General features: G+C 34.3%; 1 protein-coding gene across 12 annotated transcripts in view; it reads left to right on the top strand.

Moving 5' to 3' along the window:
- Positions 1–21,364, top strand: part of MGAT4C (MGAT4 family member C) — a 725,092-nt gene that overhangs the window by 665,850 nt on the left and 37,878 nt on the right. For 10 of the 12 annotated variants that reach the window (XM_036110967.2, XM_036110954.2, XM_036110961.2 and 7 more), the window contains one exon: positions 12,523–12,572. The exons of the other annotated variants lie outside the window; for them this stretch is intronic. The gene's annotated coding sequence lies outside the window, so the exon portion shown is untranslated. The remainder of the gene's footprint in view (positions 1–12,522; positions 12,573–21,364) is intronic. 12 annotated transcript variants of the gene reach the window in all.

Below are 21,364 nucleotides of genomic sequence, written 5' to 3'. Positions count from 1 at the left end.
AAATGCAGAGATTGAAAGTGAGGTTCAAAAGCTTCATCAGAATCTTAATGACTGAACTGTATTAAGAATTGAAAAAACAAACTAATTAACAACAATAAAAAAAAAAACTGCTCTCCCAGAAAACTAATTGTAGAGGAAAGAAATAGTTTTGAGAGAGGAATAATAATATTGCAAAGCAGAGATCTGAACCATAACCCTGAAGAGTGGAATACCTACAAAAAAAATCATACCAAAGCTTAAAAAACAAAGAATAATTTGTTCTTTAAAAATCTGCATCATTGCCCCTGATAAGAAAATATATGATATGCGGTTGATAGCACGGGCTGGTCTGAAAAATTTCAATGACTTAAGAAAAAGATCACACACAGCAGACCAAAATTAACTAAAGTGGATGTTACATTTGAAATTTTAGAGAGGTAATGCAATTTTGGCATTTGGCAAGAGCCCAAGTGGACCAGGGAATCCTCTGAGTTAGTAAGGGATGTGTCCAGTGGAAAAGACTTGTAGATCCAGGATCTATGTTCTCTGTTGACCAATTGGCACTTCCACTTCTCCTCCTGCTCTTGTTCTGCATGGCGAGAAAGTTCAGTCCTATTTTTTGCCTCTGATCATCAGCCTCGACCAGCAGGACTCATAATCTTTACATGCCTTCTGTCGACAGAACAGATGGCCCAGTATCCTTTAAAATGGAATCCAGTGGAAACAATCTTTGGAAATGTATTGTGCCTTTTTTAAATTTTCATTTGTTAAGTAGAGCTCTGGGGTGTCAGATTGTCAGCTGGGGTTCAACAAAAGACCAAAAAGGCACTGAAGTAAAGAAGTTTATTACTCAGAGGTCCTGGAGAAGATACACGGTATACCAGTAGGAGCCACATGGGGAGGTCAAGAAAGGGTGCAGACAGAGGGTACAGCAGGACCAGGGGACCATGGCTTTAGGAGGGTTTGTGGGTAGAGTACTTTGAGGTTCCTAGGCTAAGACTGGATTTGTCAATTCAAACAAAAAAAGAGTGGAGTTTTGGTAAGCTTTGCAGGCGTCTTATCAAACGGGGCACAAGAGGGGAAGGCCTCGGAAGGTGCAGGTGACTCTATCACAAGGACAGCTGGGGTATCATATCAGGAACTTACATTTGCCTGTGACTATGCAAGCTGTTATCTTGCCCTCATCAGTAAGGGCATGTCTTACTGGAGGGACAAGCGTCCGATCAAGTCCTCTGCAGGCTGTTGGCCTCACAAAATGAAGGCTGAGGCAGCAATATTATGGAGTAGTTTAGCTAAACACTCAACGAGTTGCTTTTGGCAATTTGCATCTTCTCTATCTGTCTCTTTACTTGAAAGTAAAACAGCTGACCCGGGCTTTCTTCCTCTACCCCATTACCAAGTTTGAGCCCCATATAAGAATGGTACAACGGGGGGAAATTGATGAGAGGACACCTTTCCTTACCCATCCTTCCTCCAGGAAGCTTATGAAGTAGTCCTCTCCCTGCTCCATTACTTTCTACAGAAGGATTTTCTTGGACAACCCCATTCCCTAGTAGCATCGAGAAATGTCTGTCCACAAAGAGGTTTCCTTGCCATCCTTCCAAACCCAGGATTTTGCTTCTAAAGCCACTTTCTGAAAGAAGAAATGAGTCCTTGTTGGGCTGAAATCTTCAAATAAATCCAGAATCTGAGCAAGAAATGTTTCTCTCTTAACTCAGAAGAGGTCAATTTCTAAAGGTTTCCTTCTGTGTATCAAAAATCTGATGGAGAAGCCTTGAGCCACGATTAGGCCAGTCACATCTCTTTTCTTAAATCATTTTGCATTCTCTTTCTTTTACTTTAACAGCTATGAATTAGGTGATTATACATTTGCCTAATGCAAAGCTCAATAGAATTTTAATTTTTACAACTTTATCATCAATGGTGATTTATTACACTGAATGAACTATTTCCACTTTATTGGACCCTCTAGGTTGTATGAGTATAGTATTATGATGTCATTAAATAGCCAACAATGGCACAAGCTATAATGGGCATTTTGCATGAGTTAGTTGAGGAACTGGATAGATTTTAAACTTTATAGGCCATTTCTGTTTCTTTACAATTTATAATTGTGAAAGTTGCTTGAACTTTACCTAAGGACTTTTTTATTTGTTTGAAGAAATAAATGACAAGACATGGAATGTTTTGAGAGAAAAATGTTATAATGGAAGAATAATTATTTATTCTCTTAGTGAAATGACTTAAAAGAAGTCAATCTGTCAAGAGGCTCACCTCTGTGTATCCAAAACCTGATCGGGGAGGCCTTGAGCCAGAAATAGGTCTGTCATGTCCGGAGGTCTCTGCTTCTTTTGGAAAAACTGAAACTGTAGGCCTCATTTCATTTTACACCTAATTAAATTATTCAAAGTAGGTAGTCATATTTGCATGTTTCCCTCTCCACCTTCTTTGAGAACAAAGAAGACATGTATCCATTCTCTTGCTTCTTGCTTTATTTCTGTTTTCATTCTGTGTAAGACCTCTGGCTCCCACTTCCCTGGTCAGTGTCAGTGTACTGATTTGTATCATAAGGTAGCCAGTGTGAGATGCTAAATTTTCAAGTCCCGTCAGGAGCTGCTGTACTAATGTTCATAACACACAGAGACGGACAAGTGAGAGAAACAAGAACCAAGGACATAGACCCTTCTCATTTTAGTTCATTGTAATCAGTTCAAATTGAAGTTTCACCCTGTGGCTTTGTGTCCAAAAAAAGTAAACATTTATGGTTACCACAGACCAGGTAGAGTAGTCTTTATCAATTATACAGACCACATCAGATTGAGGTTTTAAATTTCCTATGTTTGCTCCTTACAGCTTAGATGTATCTTTTAGGAGGGAGGGATGAGGTGGAATGGACTATCTACCTCTCACAAGAGAACAGAGAAGACAGGTGTTTTCCACCCGCAGAATGGATACTGGAAACCCTGTCTCAGCCCAGCTCCTCAAGAAGATTATGGTTCCTTCTGAAGGGAAAAGAAATCAACAAAGGGATGAACAAACATGTGAACAAAGAGAAGAACAGACCACAAAGAAAGGGCTGTGTGTCAAAAACTAATGATGTAATGTATGGTGATTAACATAACATAATAAAAAAAAAAAAAAAAAAGAAAGGGCTTGTGTGAACATAAGGAGATATTTACTCTTCCAGGGAAATGGAATGTGGTGGCATATGAATTGAATAAAATGTTTGTGTGCAGTGTTATATTTTTCTAAATCAAATAGTATTCCTAGAAAGTGTGGATATATTTGTAAATGCTTTGTGTAAACTTAAGACTGTTCATTAATAAAATTGAAATTGGAAAGAATTTGAGGGAAAAACTTGAAAACAGAATATTTTTTTTACATCTAAAAGATAAAGAAAATATTGTTTGATACTTAAACATGTTTTGTTAGAGTTGAAGGAACTCTTGCATTTTTATTAAAATCATGGCGAGACCACGTAAAAAATGTCAGATATTTTTCTACATTATATATCATGAAGTAATTTTAATTCAAACCTAAAAAGACATATTTTATATTTTGCTTTGGGGAAGTTACCAAATTTCTTGTGGTCTCCTTTCTAATATGAAAAATAAAGATAATATCAAAAGTTGTTGAAAAAAAAGTTGTCAATACACAGCTAACATCATACTCTATGGTAAAAAGTTGGAAGCCTTTCCTCTAAGATTCAGAAGAAGACAGGGATGCCACTCTCACCACTTCTATTCATCATAGTATTGGAAGTTCTAGCCAGAGGAATTAGGGAATAAAAAATAAATAAAAGGCATCCAAATTGGAAAGGAAGCAGTAAAACTGTTATTGATATGCAGATAACATAATGTTGTATATAGAAAACCCTAAAGACTCCATCAAAAAACTCTAAATAAATTCAGTAAAGTTGTAGGATACAAAATCAATACACAAAATCTTCTTTTGTTTGTAAACACTAATAATGAACTATCAGAGGGAGAAATAGAGAAAACAGTATCATTTACGCTTGCATCAAAAAGAATAAAATATCCAGACGCTTCAATGGCTCAGTCAGTTAAGCATAGGACTCTTGATTTCAGCTCAGGTCATGATCTCAGGATCTTGAAATCAAGCCCTGCATGGGGCCCCACACTCAGCACAGAGTCTGCTTGAGATTCAATCTCTCCCTCTCCCTCTGCCCCTCCCCACTCCACTTGTGCATGTGCTCTCTCTCTCTTTAAATAAATAAAGTCTTTTTTAAAAAAAGAATAAAATATCTAGGCATAAATTTAACCAAGGAGGTAAAAGACCCGTATATTGAAAACTACAAGACACTAATGAAATAAAGAAGACACAAATAAATGGAAAGTATTCCATGTTCATGGATTGGAAGCATCAATATTCTCAAAATGTCCATACTACCCAAAGCAATCTACAGAATCAATGTAACCCCTATCAAAATTCCAATGGCATTTCCCAAAGAAATAGGATAAATAATTCTAAAATTTGCATGAAACTACAAAAAACCCTGAATAGCCAAATCAGTTCTGAAGAACAAAGCTAGAGGCATCATGCTCCCTGATTTCAAACTTGAATACAAAGGTATAGTAATTAAAACTCTATGGTATTGGCATAAATATAGACAGAGAGATTAATGGAACAGAATAGGGAGTCCAGAAATAAACCCATGCATATATGATCAATTAATTCATGACAAAGGGCCTGAGAATATACAAGGGGGAAAGGACAGTTTCTTCAATAAACTGTGTGGGAAAACTGGATAGCCACATGCAAAAGAAAGACACTGACCTCTATCTTACACCAAGACAATAATATATTTAAAACATTTTACAGAATTAAGACAGTATAAAATTTAAAGTATAATTGAGTTGTAAGCCTTATTGAATATTATGTAAACTACTGGGGAAAATATTTCTCATTATGAGTAGACCACTAAGTTTATTTTTCTTACTGAAAGAGGTTATGAGAAGAATTTGAACATTTTATTTGGCATGAAACAAAATATTTTATAGATTTTGGAGGGATTTATACTATTTACACAAACCACTCAAAGGAATGGTCAGAAAGAGAGCTGTCATCTTTCTAACGAGGCTTTTTAGCGTGATTATACTATTTTTCTAGCAGATTTATTATAGCATTTATGTGTCAATTATTATGAAGGAATATTACAACTTGGGGATAATTTAGATCCCAAAATCCTATTAATAGCTAAAACATATAGATAATAAAAATACTCACTGTTCATTAAATGTAGATTTTCATTTACAGCCTCTTTTCTTTTATAAAAAAATCTAAGCAAAGGTTTAGTTAACAGCTAAGCAAAGTGAGGCAATGTAGGTTAAAATCTAGATTTCAGAAGTCCTTACATTTAAGTAAATCTATAGCAATCTATTATTTAAAAGGTCCAGAAAGAACTGCCAAATCAAAAATACTTCCTCAAAGAGCAGTGCATAGAATTCAATATCATGCCTGCTGGAAAAATCTTATTGCATTAAAATGTTTTTTGGGGGGTGCCTGGGTGGCTCAGTTGGTTAAGCATCTGCCTTCGGCTTGGGTCATGATCTCAGGGTCCTGGAATCGAGTCCTGCATTGGGCTCCCTGCTCAGTGGGGAGCCTGCTTCTCCCTCTGCCTGCCACACCACCTGCTTGTGCTCTCTCTCTCTCTTTCTCTGTCAAATAAATAAATAAAATCTTTAAAAATAAATAAATAAAATGTTTTTTGAATAACTCCAATTAGTGAGAAAATGCCATATTAATTCATTACATTTGTCATTTAGCAATTATTGAATATCTATGATGTTCCAAACATAAAAATGACATGATATGATTTCTGCCCTTGAGTTCACAGCATTAGGAAGATAGATATTCACAGAAAGTCTGCAGTAAGATGCAAACTCCTTTCATTATAGTCTCAAGAAGAGAGTGACCAACATTACTACAGGACTTACAGACCTTCTAACAAAGTGGCACTTGATCAGAGTTTTGTCTAGGAAAATGGAATATATGTTCAAAAGCACTGAAGCATGGAAGTTCACACGAAATGTGTTTGAAAATGGCAGATAGATATTTCAGGGTGGATGAGGCATAGAATTCTTGGGGGGAGTAAATTATGTGGCTAAGAAATTTATTTAACCAAATAGACAATGAGAAACTAATAAAGGGATCCAAATTCAGAGTGATATGACCAGATTTGCATTTTCAGACTTTGTTTTGGCAATAGGTGACCACATTCACTTATCTAATTGGCCTGAAGAGATAATAGACGTCATTTAAATAGGGGTATACTGAAAAGCCAAAAGAGTAGCTACTGTGAGAAGTGGAACATTACTCGGAGCCTGGATGCTCAGAATAGAAAAGAGAGCTCCCAAAGTTATAACGAGAAAATGCAGGAAATGTCTGCCCTTAATTCATGACCTTTCCTCAAGGTCATTGTTATATGCCGTTGTGTCACAAAAGAGTAGTTTCAGATGTTACTTCCCCCCTCTCCACCCCAGAATCCCCAGTGAACTCTCTGCCCTTCTCCTGGGCTTGACTCCTCTTTGGAATTTGTGAATTTAACATTCCCGGTTTTTCAGTAGTAATGGAAAGATTATGAAAGTTCACATCATCCAGTAATTTTTTTTTTTTACACAAACTTTAAATACTTTAAGGCTGATAGACAAAAAAGAGTCACTAGGGGAATATACCTAGCCAAGTCCCCAGTTTTCAAACTTCAATTTAACTTTTAAAAATTCCACTGGTCTTTGAATAAAGTGTAACTATTGTGAAATGATTAAAAAAAAAAAGAAAAAGGAATCAACAAGCAAACAAATGAATAACAGAAAACATGATTTTACTTAGTAAAATATAACCCTTAAGAATAAAAAGCCATGCATTACTGCAGGTAATAGAAACTATGAAGAAAAAAAGTGAATGGATTTAAAAACTAAATCCAGATGATTGATGTTTTGAATAGAAAATGAAGAATGTGGGAATTACCAGTGACTTATATCTACACAAAAGCCACCAAATAATCTTCATGGATATGAGCAAAAACAATTAGTGAAAGAGTTTACATAGTTTCAGAGATATATTATTATGGAATCATCAAGTTCAGAGAATTTTCAAGGTCTAGGGAGTATAAAAAACAATCCTTTATATATATAAAATGATATATAATTTAATTTGGTATAATGATACATTAATTAAGTGATATAAAATTTAATTAGTTTGATATTAGCTTTAAAGAAAACTACTTTGATTTTAAAGTCAAGGAAGTCCAGAGAATTTTCCCAATTGGCATCTTGTATTTGCTTATTTAATATTTAGTTTATATTACTGTTTTAAATAGATTATTCATTTCACATACTGCATACTGCATATTTTTTTGTTAAAATAATATTGTTTTTATAAACTGACATCAAATTTAACTAAGATGAATATAGCTTACTAGGGCTAATGAGTTATTGGCAAAACAAAGGCTTAAATGAGTACTGAATTAGTTAAAATTATTCAGAAGTGTACTTGAAATAATTTTAAAGGGAAAAAATTATTTGTTGAAATTACTGGTAGAGCAAATCCATTGATGGGTTAACAACTAGCAACAATTTTACTCAGCCAGAGAGTATCTACAAATGACTACTTTTCTCTAAAAATGACCACTCCACTCCCATTTGTAGAGTCTGGGTGAGGATACCAAGGAGTTAGGCAAACAAATTGGGGGAAAGGGGAATGAGAAAAGAATTTAGAGAATTCTTATTTATATTTATATTTAGAGAAGAGAAAATAAAGATATCAAAAGATGCTTAAATCACAAGGAGAGGTCGAACAAAAACAAGATACCTGCTGGAGTTTGAGAAAAGAAACATTCTCATACAGTTCTGGCAATATTATATTAGCATGAGTGTTGAATATAGATCCTTTCAGTTCATGGGAATCGTATGTGTTCCTACTATAAAAACTAAACAAACTAATGAGAGAAGTAGGTTTAGATGGCTCTTACAGACAAGGGTGGTGTTCTCTTTTTGGTCATTCTAAGCTGTATCATCCCTAACTACACCTTTTATGATTTGTGGTTTATATCGTTTTTATTCCAATGTATTTACTCATATAGTTCTCTTTATCAAGAATGCCCCTTCATTGGGGCGCCTGGGTGGCTCAGTTGGTTAAGTGACTGCCTTCGGCTCAGGTCATGATCCTGGAGTCCTGGGATCGAGTCCCGCATCGGGCTCCCTGCTCAGCAAGGAGCCTGCTTCTCCCTCTGACCCTCCCCCCTCTCATGTGCTCTCTCTCTCATTCTCTCTCTCAAATAAATAAATAAAATCTTTAAAAAAAAAAAAAAAAAAAAAAAAGAATGCCCCTTCATTTCTGTGTGTCTGATACCTATTTACAGTTACAGCTAATTTGCTCTTTTGTCACTAATAATTCACATTTTATATCATTTTTACACATATACTTTATCCTTCAACTAGATGGTCAACTCTTTGAGCCCCAGAAATTAATCTTAAACTAATTAGTATCAACTTTTTTCTAACGTAGTGCTTTATGTAAATTTATAATCTGTGGCTGAAGTTTAAATAAATCATTACTCTCACAGAAAACATTATTGAGGATTATTATGCAAAACATGCTAGTAGGCACTGATGAAAATGAAAAATATGCAAATCTTTTAACAAAAACGTACTCAACACCTATTGCCTGCCAACAGTGTACAAGACACTGGGGATACCATTGTGCACCAAAATGAACACGGTCTCATTTTTATTCTAAGAGATCAGAAAGATGTTAAATAATCATACTAGTTAATATGTAATTAAAAATTGAGGTAAGAGCTCCAAAGAAAAGGAGCCCAGTTGTTTCACGTAGTTTTGAATTCTGTATTTTCAAGCAAAGGAAAATACTCATTCAAAACCAGGAGTTTTTTTGTTTGTTTGTTTGCTTGTTTGTTTTTTCTCCTGATTTTACACTAAATACATTTCTCCAGAAATCATCTTTTCAACCACATGAGAGAACCATACTCCATTTCCTGTGAATCCGATGGAGCTGTGTTCTAAGTGGACCTAACAGGCGGATACCCAATGTGTTTTTTACTGTGACAGTGTGTCCTGGGCCCTTCTTCTCTGTTTTAGTTTTCTGTGGATGAATACTGCCCAGGAAATACTCAGCTCCAGTGTCATAGATGAGCCTCCTCGGCATCCTTAGCTCAGCTGAGACAAGCCACAGCCGACCAAGAGGCAAAGCATACAGGCTTTCCGTTCAAAGTGTTCGAAGATCATCCATTTGCCATTTAGTCATCTCATCTATAAGGGAGGCAATTTTCAAGATTGAGCAAATGAGTTTCCGACGTTGCAGGCACCAAACTTTCTTGTAAACGTTTAAGTTAAAATAACAACCAAAAACCACTGTAGCTAATCATCTCCTTTAGAAGTCAGCTTAAACATGTGGGCATTCACCTGTTCAGGCCAAAGTATGCTAGCCCAGGACTGACACTCTTCATAGTTCCCCAAAGATCTTGCACTTTTCTTGGCTGACTGCAAGTCCAGTAAAGTGCAGCCAGACTCCAGTAAAAGAAAGTGAACACTTTGCTTCCTCCTACCTTTGCTACCGTTCTCATTTTGCCACCCGGCTTAGAGGGTTAGAGAGACAAAATCTATTACTCGGCAGGCAGTGCTTGCACAAATGAAAGACAAATTTTTCTTCTAGATAGGACAGACCGGCGAGACTCATAAAATATTAATGATGAAAGCTTTGGGAATTTGATATATCCCTGACCATAGGTTTCTCTTGACAGTGAAGCTCAGTCACTTTAACCCATTTTTTTTTTCTGTAAGAACCCCATCAAGAATGATATGAAGGGAAAAGAATACATGATTTAAGATTCAGATGAGCATAGATTTTTCGAGAAAGGTAATTTTTCTGTCTTTCATTTTCTCTCATGTTTTGTGTTCCTTATCTGCTGTAAATTTCACTGAATGATGTAGTGTGGTTGATTTGATTCTTGAAGCTGCTCCCGTGCTCATGAAAAAAAATTGCTTGGGAAAATACCAAAAGTACACATTTATTTTTATTATTATTTAACATACAATATAGTGATACCTGACATATATGCGACTGAAGCAATTTATTTATCCAAAAATTAGGGATGTGTTAAATGTGTATTCAAATAGATATCATTAACAAAGGACTTTGTATTTTTCAGAATACAGTCAATGTGCAGATATTTTTCATCTGCTGAGATTTTGTTATCCTGAAAATCCTTCTATTACCATTACAAATTTCTAATTGTTTTTAAGGTTACTATTTCTTTGTAGAATGCTTAGTCAATTAGCATTACCTTGAGATTTTTCCAACATATATTTTCACTTTACACAGAAACAAAGTTTGCATTTATAAAATTTAAAGATGAGAGAAATTTATTACTATTATGACAACCTAAATAATTATATTATATTTATAAATGTATATTTATGTATTATATATTTAAATATCTATAATATTAAATATTTGAATATTTGAAGCTTGAATATTGGAAATTGTTGAAAATAATAAAATAATACCATCAACTATTTTTTTAATCCTTGAAATTTCTGGGCTAACATAATGATTTGTAACATGATTCAAAATATTTAATCACATTAAAGAACAGAAGTATATAAAATTAGCTACTGTTCATAATAATGCCTCAGATAGAAGATAATCACCCAAAATTAAAGTAAATACAACTAAATCACATATATATTGTAATTTAAGTTACACTGAAAATGCCATCTAGTGTGTTAAATATCAAATAGGGTAAATCCTTATAATAATAATCTTATTTTTATGTCAAAATAGTATTTGTAAAAAGAAAATGTATGACTAATTGAATATCTTGTTTCATGTACAGGTACATCCCTGTGATATTTTTCCTCAGTATATATGAGCAATTATCAGCCAAATATAATCTTATAAGCTACTAATGAGCCCAGATCTTGTGCTTTCACTGTATGTTTAAGTTTCCAGTTGGTGATATGCATACAAAGATAAATCAGCAGATTCTGGTGTTAATCAGCCTTTCAGAAAATTCATGAACTTACTGTAAAAAAAATCAGATCTTTTAAAACCTATCTTGAAATATAAGGTCATATCACTAATAAGTGGAAAGAGTCAGAAGGCATAGTTCATTACAAGACATTATCAAGCATCCTGGTCTTGAAGGATGTTATAAAATTCTTAAAATCAATACAGTTTTTTCATGATTGCCTTATCATCTGATTACCACTTCTAGTGTCTAGACACCCTTCATCAATGTGTTCCATCCATAAGTTTAAAACATAAAGTCCATAGTCTAAATGCCCTGCTGTAGCCACAAACCAAATGCTTGCTAGAATTTGACTTACTGTTGGTATAGCCTTCTGCAGACCAAATTTCTTGGAATCTATAGTGAGGCCTCTTTAAATACTACCTCCTTTCTGCCCAACCCTAACAAATGAGTGATAATACTTCCATATTGAGAAATGAGTTTATTTGAAATAAGAATCCCAAGAAAACTACTACCATTTTAAAAGAGCAATCTCCAATTGCAGCTATTCTTGCCCTATATGGAAGCTGCAGAATTAAAAATGGAGGAAAAATAAGAAATCCCAGTGACGGTGAGGGTGTTGTTGACCACAGCAGCTGACCAGAGCACATCTAAGCAGAGATGAAAAAAGCTGACAGAGATATCAGGAGAGACAGAGGAATTTGTCCTTTAAGAGCACATGAATTTTCAAACTCCGGAAAATAATATTATCGTCTCCTTGGAAGTACCTAAATAGCCCAGAGAAGTACTGATTTTTTTTTAATATAAATACATCTTTTAAGTATAGTCAAGAAAAGTAATGCAAAATAACATATTCCTCAAACTACCTTTGCTCAAAGAATACCCACGTGACTTTAAAGACATTATCTTTAGAGACTTTTCTCCATATACTCATTTTCTTACAGCTGCAGTTTTCTTCTGAATATCCTTGTTACATGGTGTAGCAGACTTGCTGTAGGAAACTGTGTTCCAGGCAATGAATTTATAATTTTGTAGCAGAAACAGTCTTTTGAATGTTGTAAGTCTTTATATATGATGGAAAAATCAGTAACATAGACGTTTGTAACAAACTAGCTTATGTACTTTTTAGGTGAAAGAAAGGTAGGTAATATGGACTGAAGTTACTTCCAAAGGGCAAATAATCCTGTGCTTAAATGGAATATTATAAAATATAACTAATTTATTTACTGCCATGAAAAAAATCAATGGTAATGTTAAAAGATAAATAAATGTATATATCTTTATATTATATAATATATACTTCAACCATTTGATGACTTTTAAGTAATTTTACTTAATATAAAGGGGTATTCTATGATATACATATACAAAATGTTAAAATATGTATATATTTTGTCAGTTTGGAAAATTTAATAAATATGAACATAATGCAACTGCATGAGAAATACAAATTGTCTAGAATATTTTTTATTTTACTTTTACTAATAATAAACCAGAGGATTGTATTAATAATACTGGACTTTTTTTTTCTCCAGTGTATCAACATTTTATGTACAAGACAGATTATGACAGCTTCTTTCTTAAGGTGAGATTGGGTATCTGTCATTCACAGTAAAATTCAGAGGAGCTACAAATCTTTTACATATTGTCAAAGATATTTCATAAAGTCAAATCATTTGGGGGTAGCTACTCATGCCTAAACTGAAGATATTTGCTCATTAATTTTAAACAATTTCTGTTTTTTCAATACTACTACTTTCACAGTAAACTCTAGAGGATGTTTATTGGGAATTTCTGAGTTTATCAAAGCATGTAGCTTGATGTTTTAATTTAAACTTGGAAATATATTGATGCTTAAAGAAAAACCAGATCATAGAACACAATTAAAATATACTAATACAACTAATACAATTAAGGTATCTTCCAGAGTATGTATGCACACACCCTTGTGCGCGCACACACACACACACACACACACACACAGAGGCATGTTAGTTTCCTTAACTCCCTCCCAAAATGCAAGTATATTAGAATATTTTAATTCTCATGAGCCATCCAGATTTTTGTGTTAGCGTTGTATGTATTTTTGCTCTATTATTTCAAAAGTTGAAATTATTATTATTGTTTTATAAATTAATATTATGTCAGATTTACTCACATATTTATCACTTATTTTTCACCATTCCTTCTTATCAGAACTGTCACCTTATCTCTCTGCTTGAAGTATGTTCTTTGGAGTTTTTTTAGTGAACAGTATTCCGGTTCTTTTCTTTTTTTTTGTCTGAAACTATTTGCATTTTGCTCTCATTCTAGAAAATTAATATCCCTGGACTGTGGGTCTAGATTGTCAGTAATTTTTCTGACACCATTTAAGATTTTATCCCATTGTTCTCTGGATTCTATTTATTAATGGAAAGTCAACTGTCTGCCTAGTTGCTATACTGGTGTGTGTAATTTGCTATTTTTCATTGGCTGCTTTTAAAATCTTCTCTTGATCTTTAGTGGTCTGAAGCTAGTAATGATGTGTCTAGGCACAGTTGTTTTTTTTTTCAGATTTTATTTATTTATTTGAGAGAAAGAGAAAGAGCGAGCATAAGTGGGTTGAAGGGTGGAAGGACAGGCAGACTCCCCACTGAGCAGGGAGCCCAACACAGGGCATGATACCAGGACCTGGAGATCATCACCTGAGCCGAAGTCAGATACACAACCAACTGAGCCACCCAGGTGCCCTGGTACAATTTTTTTTTTATATCACACTTTAGATTTATTGGCCTTCCTGAATCCGAGGATAGATGTTTTTCAGCAATTCTGGCACTACTCAGTCATATCTCCTTTAGCGGGGCCTCTTCCATTTTTCTCTATCCTCGATGTCCCTTAATTGCTTTCCAATAGTTTCTTAATGCCATATTCTTTGAATCTATATCCAGTTCACTGCGATTATCTGCATTTGTGACTCATTTTAAATGAATCTCTTTTTATTCTTTTAATTTTTATAACCTTGGTGTTAATAAATTCCGTTAGAGTGTTTTACAGATTTAAGTCTGTTTTTTCCTTTTCTAATGTTCAAGCCAAACCTCTAATTTTGTGATTCTGATTGTACTCTCTGTTGTTTCTGCTTGTTTTCAGTTATGAAATCCCATTTTACTTAATGTGTTTTTGTTTTTGAGTACGATTTCACACATGTGGAATATTATCAATGGGAATTCTTTAAGGCTAGATCTGGAGTTCCATTCTTTTTTGTTTTTTGTTACTTTTTAAAAAAAATTTATTTCATTATGTAATGCTAATCACCATACATTACATAATTAGTTTTTGAGTTCCATTCTTAAAGTACTTGCTTTTACCAATCTCCAGCAGGGGGCAAGGAGGCTATTAACCCAGGACCACGTTTAAGCTAAATGCTTTGCTTTAGGTTTTTAATCCAACAAATAGCATGGATTCACATTTCAGATCTGTGATGAGGAATAACTCATTATGAATTCTTTTTTTATCCTCTCCAGCCAGCACTAAGGACAAGATTTCCTTTCAGAATCACTCTCTCCATGAGGTTTATTTCCCATTTTATGGGGTAAAGGGCTTCAATTATGCGTTCCACTCTGTTCCTCATGAAGCAGTCAAAGAGAAGCTCAAGCTTTCTAAGAATCACTAGAAGTTCTCATATTGAAAGTTGACTTTGGAGATTACTTACCTCTCAGAGTTTCTGCTTTTACCTTTATATTAGTCTCTGCAGATGTATTTTTTTCATGTCAGATCAAAGATTCTTTAAAAAGTATATAGATAGGTGTTTATACATAGTTTTATTTTAATTGTATTTATCTTTTCCAGAAGTTTACTCTGGCTGTAGAGATCCAAGATACTGGCTTGAAGCAGAAAATCAAGGGCTGTGGTTCTATAGAGATGCTAACACTTAATTCTTTACACTTTGCAGAATATAAAAGGTGATATTTAGCAGAAAAAAAATCTGCTAAAACTTTAATTCAAACTAATTTCCTACCTAGTCTTCAACCTTTCCCTTCCATATTCTGATATGATTTGTTATTTCTTTCTCTTTTCTGAAGCAAGGACTTTATCACATTAATCTTCCTAAATTATTAAGCCCTGTCAGCAGAGAAAATGAGTATGGTTTTTGTTTGATTCTGCCTTTGTAGAAAATAAAAAGGCATAATTTGTGTCCCTCTTCTAATCTCTTAGACTCTTCAAACGCACAATATTAATTTTATAGCCTTTGAGATTCTTGTAATTATCATTAATGCTTACTGTTTAGCCAAGTGGGCAATTCATAAAATGCCCATTCAGGCTCTCTAATGAAGTTACTCATATGGTAGTTGGAAAAGGGAGCTAAAAACGGCAGCGCATGTACACAAGTCTTTTCTTCTCTTTATTTACATGAAAGATGTGTATATAAAGCAGCTGTTGGTGACACTTTCTGGTGTAAACATTTCAAAAATTTCTGTTTACTACCTTTGGCGGCTGGCACTTTCATACTGGTTTAAATCAGCCAGATTTATTTGTAGAAAATAGCATTATAATGTTTATGTGTTATGTTTTTTTAAATAAGATCTTTTTTTTTACTTTAAACTATACCACATGCTCTTTGCTGTTTTTTTTTTCAAAAAAGATGTGAAAATGCCATTACAAAAACATTCAGTTTATAACAGGCTGTCTTTTGAAGGAGGGAGAAGAAATTTTCAAACCAAATTTCAGTCCATCAGTACTGAGTTCATTTTCACAAGCTGTTTTATTTTTTTTAATTTTTATTTTTACAATGGTGTCCAGTAATAATTAGAATTCACAGTAATTTGTGTCTTCCCAAATATTTATAGCATGTGTGGTTCATTTTTCCTTTTAATGAATTGAGGGGTAGGCTCCTTAATTACATTTTCTACTCCCTGCATTTCCACTACTCCAGCTTCCTGTGGCTAAGCCAAAGAGTTAATAACAAAGTACAAAGCAGAAGAAGCTATGCTATTCAAATACAGTGGGATTAGCCAGCTTCATGTGAGATATTTTAGTGAGCTGTCGTGCATTGTAGTATGAAATATCAGCCTACAGAAAATTTAGCCCTTCATAATTCTATCATCACAGCAGATATGTGAGCCCGTATTAACTGTTATTTCTGATAAATACGGACTCCTCAGGAGCTGAGTAGTCTCATCTTCTTGGTTTTGATTTTATTTCTTCACATAACATTAGAGTAGTGAGACATTTTCAGTTCAAACTGTCTTAATTTTGATCTTAGTATAATAAAATTTATGAGCAACTTCACCTTCCCAAGTGCATCATTATCACAACTCCAGTGAGATTCTTCAACCTTCAACCTCAAGCTAAATTGGGAAAACCCTATGGACGCTCTCTTAGTTAAAATTCTCAGCTTCTGTGTTTCCATGTTCCATAGAAATCATCGCTTTGTATAAAATCAGGAAGTAAATATTTGCTTACAGATTAAATAAATCAATATTGACCAGTATTTTTGCTTGTGTGTTGGAAAAGGGGTAAGCCTATCTTGCAAGTTTAAAATAATAAGGCAGAGAATGACTCAGTATTACTAAAAATAATGAAAGCATGTCCATGGTGTATGGACTTCAAGGCTTTATAACTACACAATATGCTAGAAGAATTATGTCATGGGGGACAAAGAATAGTGATTTTCACTTGAAGAACAACTTCTTCCATAATGTGGAAATGCTACAGAAATTAAAAAAGTGACCTTTTCTGTGTGGTCTCTGCCCCTTTAGCAAGGTAGCGTGGGCCTGTCCTATGGCAGTGAGGATTCCAGGAGGAAGAGATGAAGCATAAAGGGCCTATTGAGTTCTAAGCTTAGAATTGCACACTATCAATTCTAGAGCATTCTTTTGGCCAAAATATATTAAAAAGTCAACTGGCATTCACGTGTGGGAAACAGACTCCATCTCCTAAAGGGAGACATCACAAAGTCAAATTGTAGAGGGGGTACATACAAGAAGAGTGAAAAATTTGTGACATTTTGTCAGCCCATCAACCATAGTGTCCTAGATTCTGAACAAAAACATAAGGTAAAAGTAATTCATTGCCTAACTTTCAATTGATTTAACTCTGTTCTATATACTGTAAAATCTGTAAGGACATATTTAGAAGTAATAGTGGTGTCATCTAAAATTCATTAGTGTCGTTGGCTTTACCCTGCAAATGCTTAGATGCAACCAGTGTCTCAAATATAACAGACTTGATAGATGGGTTCATACTTAATGAAATACATAAGACATTGAAATTAAGGACAACTTTGCTTATTTCTTAATTTATAATAATTTCTTAATTTATATATATATATATATATATATATATATATATATGCATAATCAGTAAAATCTCTCACTATAACCAAGTAATACTAACCATACCATGGGTATGCCATCAAAAATTCACTTTTGCAGAGACCAGAAATAACAAAAATACACAATTTGAGCACATTTCTTCCTTAGAGGCAGACAAATATAGAAATCAGAATGTTTTTCTCTGATTACCAAAGTACACAATAGGAGATTAGATGAGTAAAGATCTAATGACATTAAACCAAGAGAGGCACATCTGATAATTGTATTTCTCTTTTCTAACAGGATGGAAAATGCTTTAAGTGTACTGCATCTCTCTCCACCTCAAAGATAGCCGTACCATTAAGGATAAAAATACCAAAAATTTTTTCAGCTTGAGCTCCCTTTTTGGATCAGAAGCTGCATACTCAGCTGTCTAGAATCATATGGGTAATACAATGAGGGATGCAGTTCAGTATTAAAATATAACAAATTGGGAGAAGGGGAGATTGCATGAAACTGGAGAACATTCCCCATCTAAGTGGAATTAGCTATTACTTAGGTCTAGCCAATTGTTGTCATGTGGAAATGAAAGCCCATTATTACTGTATACTCTAATTTAAAAATAAGTCTAGATATTTATCTAAAATTTTCTTCTGCTTATTGCATGGACCAAGTCAATTATGTTGGAACCCAGATTCTCCCCTAGGTGGCTGTTATTTTGAAACCTACATCATCTGGACACTGCAGATGTTGCCATGAAGTTCTTGGTTTTTGGCCTTGTTTCAATTGATATATTGCTTTGTATTGATGTTCATACATATTGATGTTAATGTATGAATATTGATATTCATACATATTCATAATCTAGTCTTGCTCTCTCTTTAAAAATTTATGCAGTCTTTTGCTCTCATGCATTAAAGTGTAGGAACACCTTAAGCAGATTTAACTCAAATAAATAAAACTGTAAAAGGTCAGCAAAAAGCAGAGAGAGAGAAAAATGGGAGAGAAATAGAGATACCTATTTATATACATTTCATGTAGGCACTCTTGCTCACCATTTCACTTGTTCTACCCCCCTGTGAACCTGAGAATGAAATGGGAGATGTAAGTCACTATTCCTTCAGTTATTAATAGTTCCTACGTAAGCACATCTTACTCACCAAACAGGCTGTGTTTCTAAAGTTTAAAATGCATGCATTTCATGCATGATGCCTAAACTCCAAAAAATTACTTTTGGTACTCAATAGAAAAAGCACAATTGTTTATAACGTGGGGAGAACCATTGACTATGGTGACTCAAATGTTAGAATATTAATCATAAGTGTGGCATGAAATGTCTACTTCTCCCATATGGGATTATCCATGTTTTATGCCTTGGTTGGTGACTTCGGATTTAATGACTAACACGAAACACCATGATTTTAGACTCTAAGGACATTTGAATCCTTTTAAATGTATTACATTGACAGGAAACCTCAGTCTAGTCTTTGTCCTTTCAGTTACAAGTTAAATCTGTCTAGCACTGATTTTTTTTTTTCTTCTGCATACAGTTATGGTTGGATTAATAATCTTCACATTTCTTTGTAGCTTGAATATCCTGATTATCAGTTTGACTTTTAGGGTCATTTTTCTCATAATTTAATAAAAAAATAAAGTATGCTTTGAACCCAAGTAAAGATAAATATTTTCTTCCAGATTATAATGTAACTAGTATTCTATTAGAAAACAACATATAAATATGTATCACACCCAATCAATTTTTAGTCTTTCCTTTCCAACCTTCTTTTAAAAATAAACAACCCAATGCTTTGTGCATGGTAGATTTCTCAACAAGTGTTTTTTTGGTCACTGATACCAGCAAACTTTTCCATTGAATGTGCTTTATCTCTGCGGCACCATCGGTGGAGGTGGTCACACTAGCAAATATTCAGACACATTACAAGCCTCAGCTCGTAAATGCATAGCCAAAGGAGGATCCCTGCCATAGACTGTCATCTTTGTTATTCCACAGTCATACCTATTTCAACCTGTGTCAATCTACAGACACAATGTCTTAGCCCATTCTGTGATAACAAAATACCACAGACTGGAAAGCTCATAAATAACAGACATTTATTTCTCACAGTTCCAGAGGCTGGAAGTTCAGAATCACAGCGACAGCATGGGCAGGTGAGGATCCTTTCCAGGGCTGCAAACTTCAGGGCACATCCTTACACGATGGAAGGAACAAGCCAGCTCTCTGAGGCCTCTTTTATGAGGGCTCTAATCCCATTCATGAGGACTCCACTTTCATTACCTAATCACCTCCCCAAAATTCCACCTCCTCATACCATCAATTTGGGCATTAGATTTCCAACATATGAGTTGGGGGTAGACACAAACATTCAGACCACAACACACAAATACCATACAAATGGTTCACACGCACTTTTTCTTCTCACTAATTAGCACTGGGTTTCAAAATGTACAAACCTAAGTATGAATTTTTATTCTACAACTTAATGACTGTGGGAATGTGAGCAAATTATTTAAATCCCTGAGCCTCCTTTGCCTTTTCTGTAAAGTGGCACATGACTTATAGCTACTGTCATCTTCTTCCTTCCCTCTTTTGCAAGTCGTTGTCATGAAAGATGATATTTCCAACATAGGAAAACATAAACTCAGATTTCGAGAGTGCTCTTTTTATAAGATTATAGGCACAACAGATGCTTGCCCAAGTCAATTGTTACTTGTAATTAAGAAATGTGGTTATTTTTGTTAAATGATTGTTTCTAAACTGCTCATCCAAATACAGTTATATGCAATTAAAATTAACCCCTAGACATGTTCTATGCTGTAATCATTAGGCATTCACAGTTCTTTTTAATGTTAATGAGGCTTACACTCATTCATCAATGAATAAAAGGAAAACTCTGAGCTGGAATCAAATTGCAATACAGCTATTTTATAAAGTTCCATATTAGGTGTAAATAAAGTGTTACCATTAATATCATGGGCAATACTTTTAAATTAGATAAGTGGCTCCCTCCTCGCTGAAGAAAATGAATCTAAAGAAACAATAAATTAATAAACTTCAAGAAATATTTCAGCAAGTTCTCCCTTCCCCCCTTTTTTTTCTAGGGACCCAGCCTCCTGGCACTTTGTAAGGCAGGAAATTGTGATTGCCCCAAGAAGCAGAAAGGAAATTTTGTGTTCTCACACAGGAAAAGACCCTGCTGGTTTACCAGTCCAGACCTCTGCCCAAGTAGTTGAATAGCAGTTTGTATGTATTTAAATAGACTACTTACAAAGCATACTAAAATCATATTGTATCAGCAACATTTCCATTATAATTCTCATACGTTATAGCAGATCCAGCCCCACACTCTGAATTGGCTATGCACTGCTTTGAAGTACTCTTTTCTTTCCCATGACTCACCCTACTTTTTAGCCTGTCTTTTTTGACCTGACATTGACATTTACATTTGCCTTAAACTATGACAAGGCCTGATAGGGTTGGAGACCTTTTCTAATATATTGAGTCATTCTATTTCATTCATTGTTTGATTCCAATGCTGAACAAATAAAAATGTGTGGTGCTATTGATGTAAAAGGTGTACAAAGCTTATGTAAACACCAAATCAGTTAACTCTTTATTACTAGCAGTAAAGAATAATAAAAATAAGCCACACAAATTACATTTGGCTAAAGAAAGTGTAGAGTACTTTTATTATGTATGATTCTATCTTAGAGTCATCAATAAATTCAACATTTAGTTATTTACCGTTTACTTGGTGACTGGCGCATGGTTAGATTTGTAAATTTAAATATATACAATTTCTACAAGTCTTGAAATAGAATTGTTAATTAATAGGGGCATTTTATTCAACTGATGATGTCAGGATAAGGAGTTGATATGATATACTCTTTTTTTGAGTGTATACCCCATTCTAAATGCTTTGTTATTTCACTTAATCAAAGAAATAACCCTTGAAATCAGGTGTTAGTGTGCCAACTTTACAGTGAAGACCTGAGGATTGAGAACTTGCCTAAAATACACAACCATCAGTAGAAAATCCAGAATGCAAATTTAGATATATCTGGCTTC

The sequence above is a fragment of the Halichoerus grypus genome, chromosome 6 (assembly GCF_964656455.1).
Source record: "Halichoerus grypus chromosome 6, mHalGry1.hap1.1, whole genome shotgun sequence".
Lineage (NCBI taxonomy): Eukaryota > Metazoa > Chordata > Mammalia > Carnivora > Phocidae > Halichoerus > Halichoerus grypus.
This window is presented reverse-complemented; position numbering and strand designations above follow the sequence as displayed.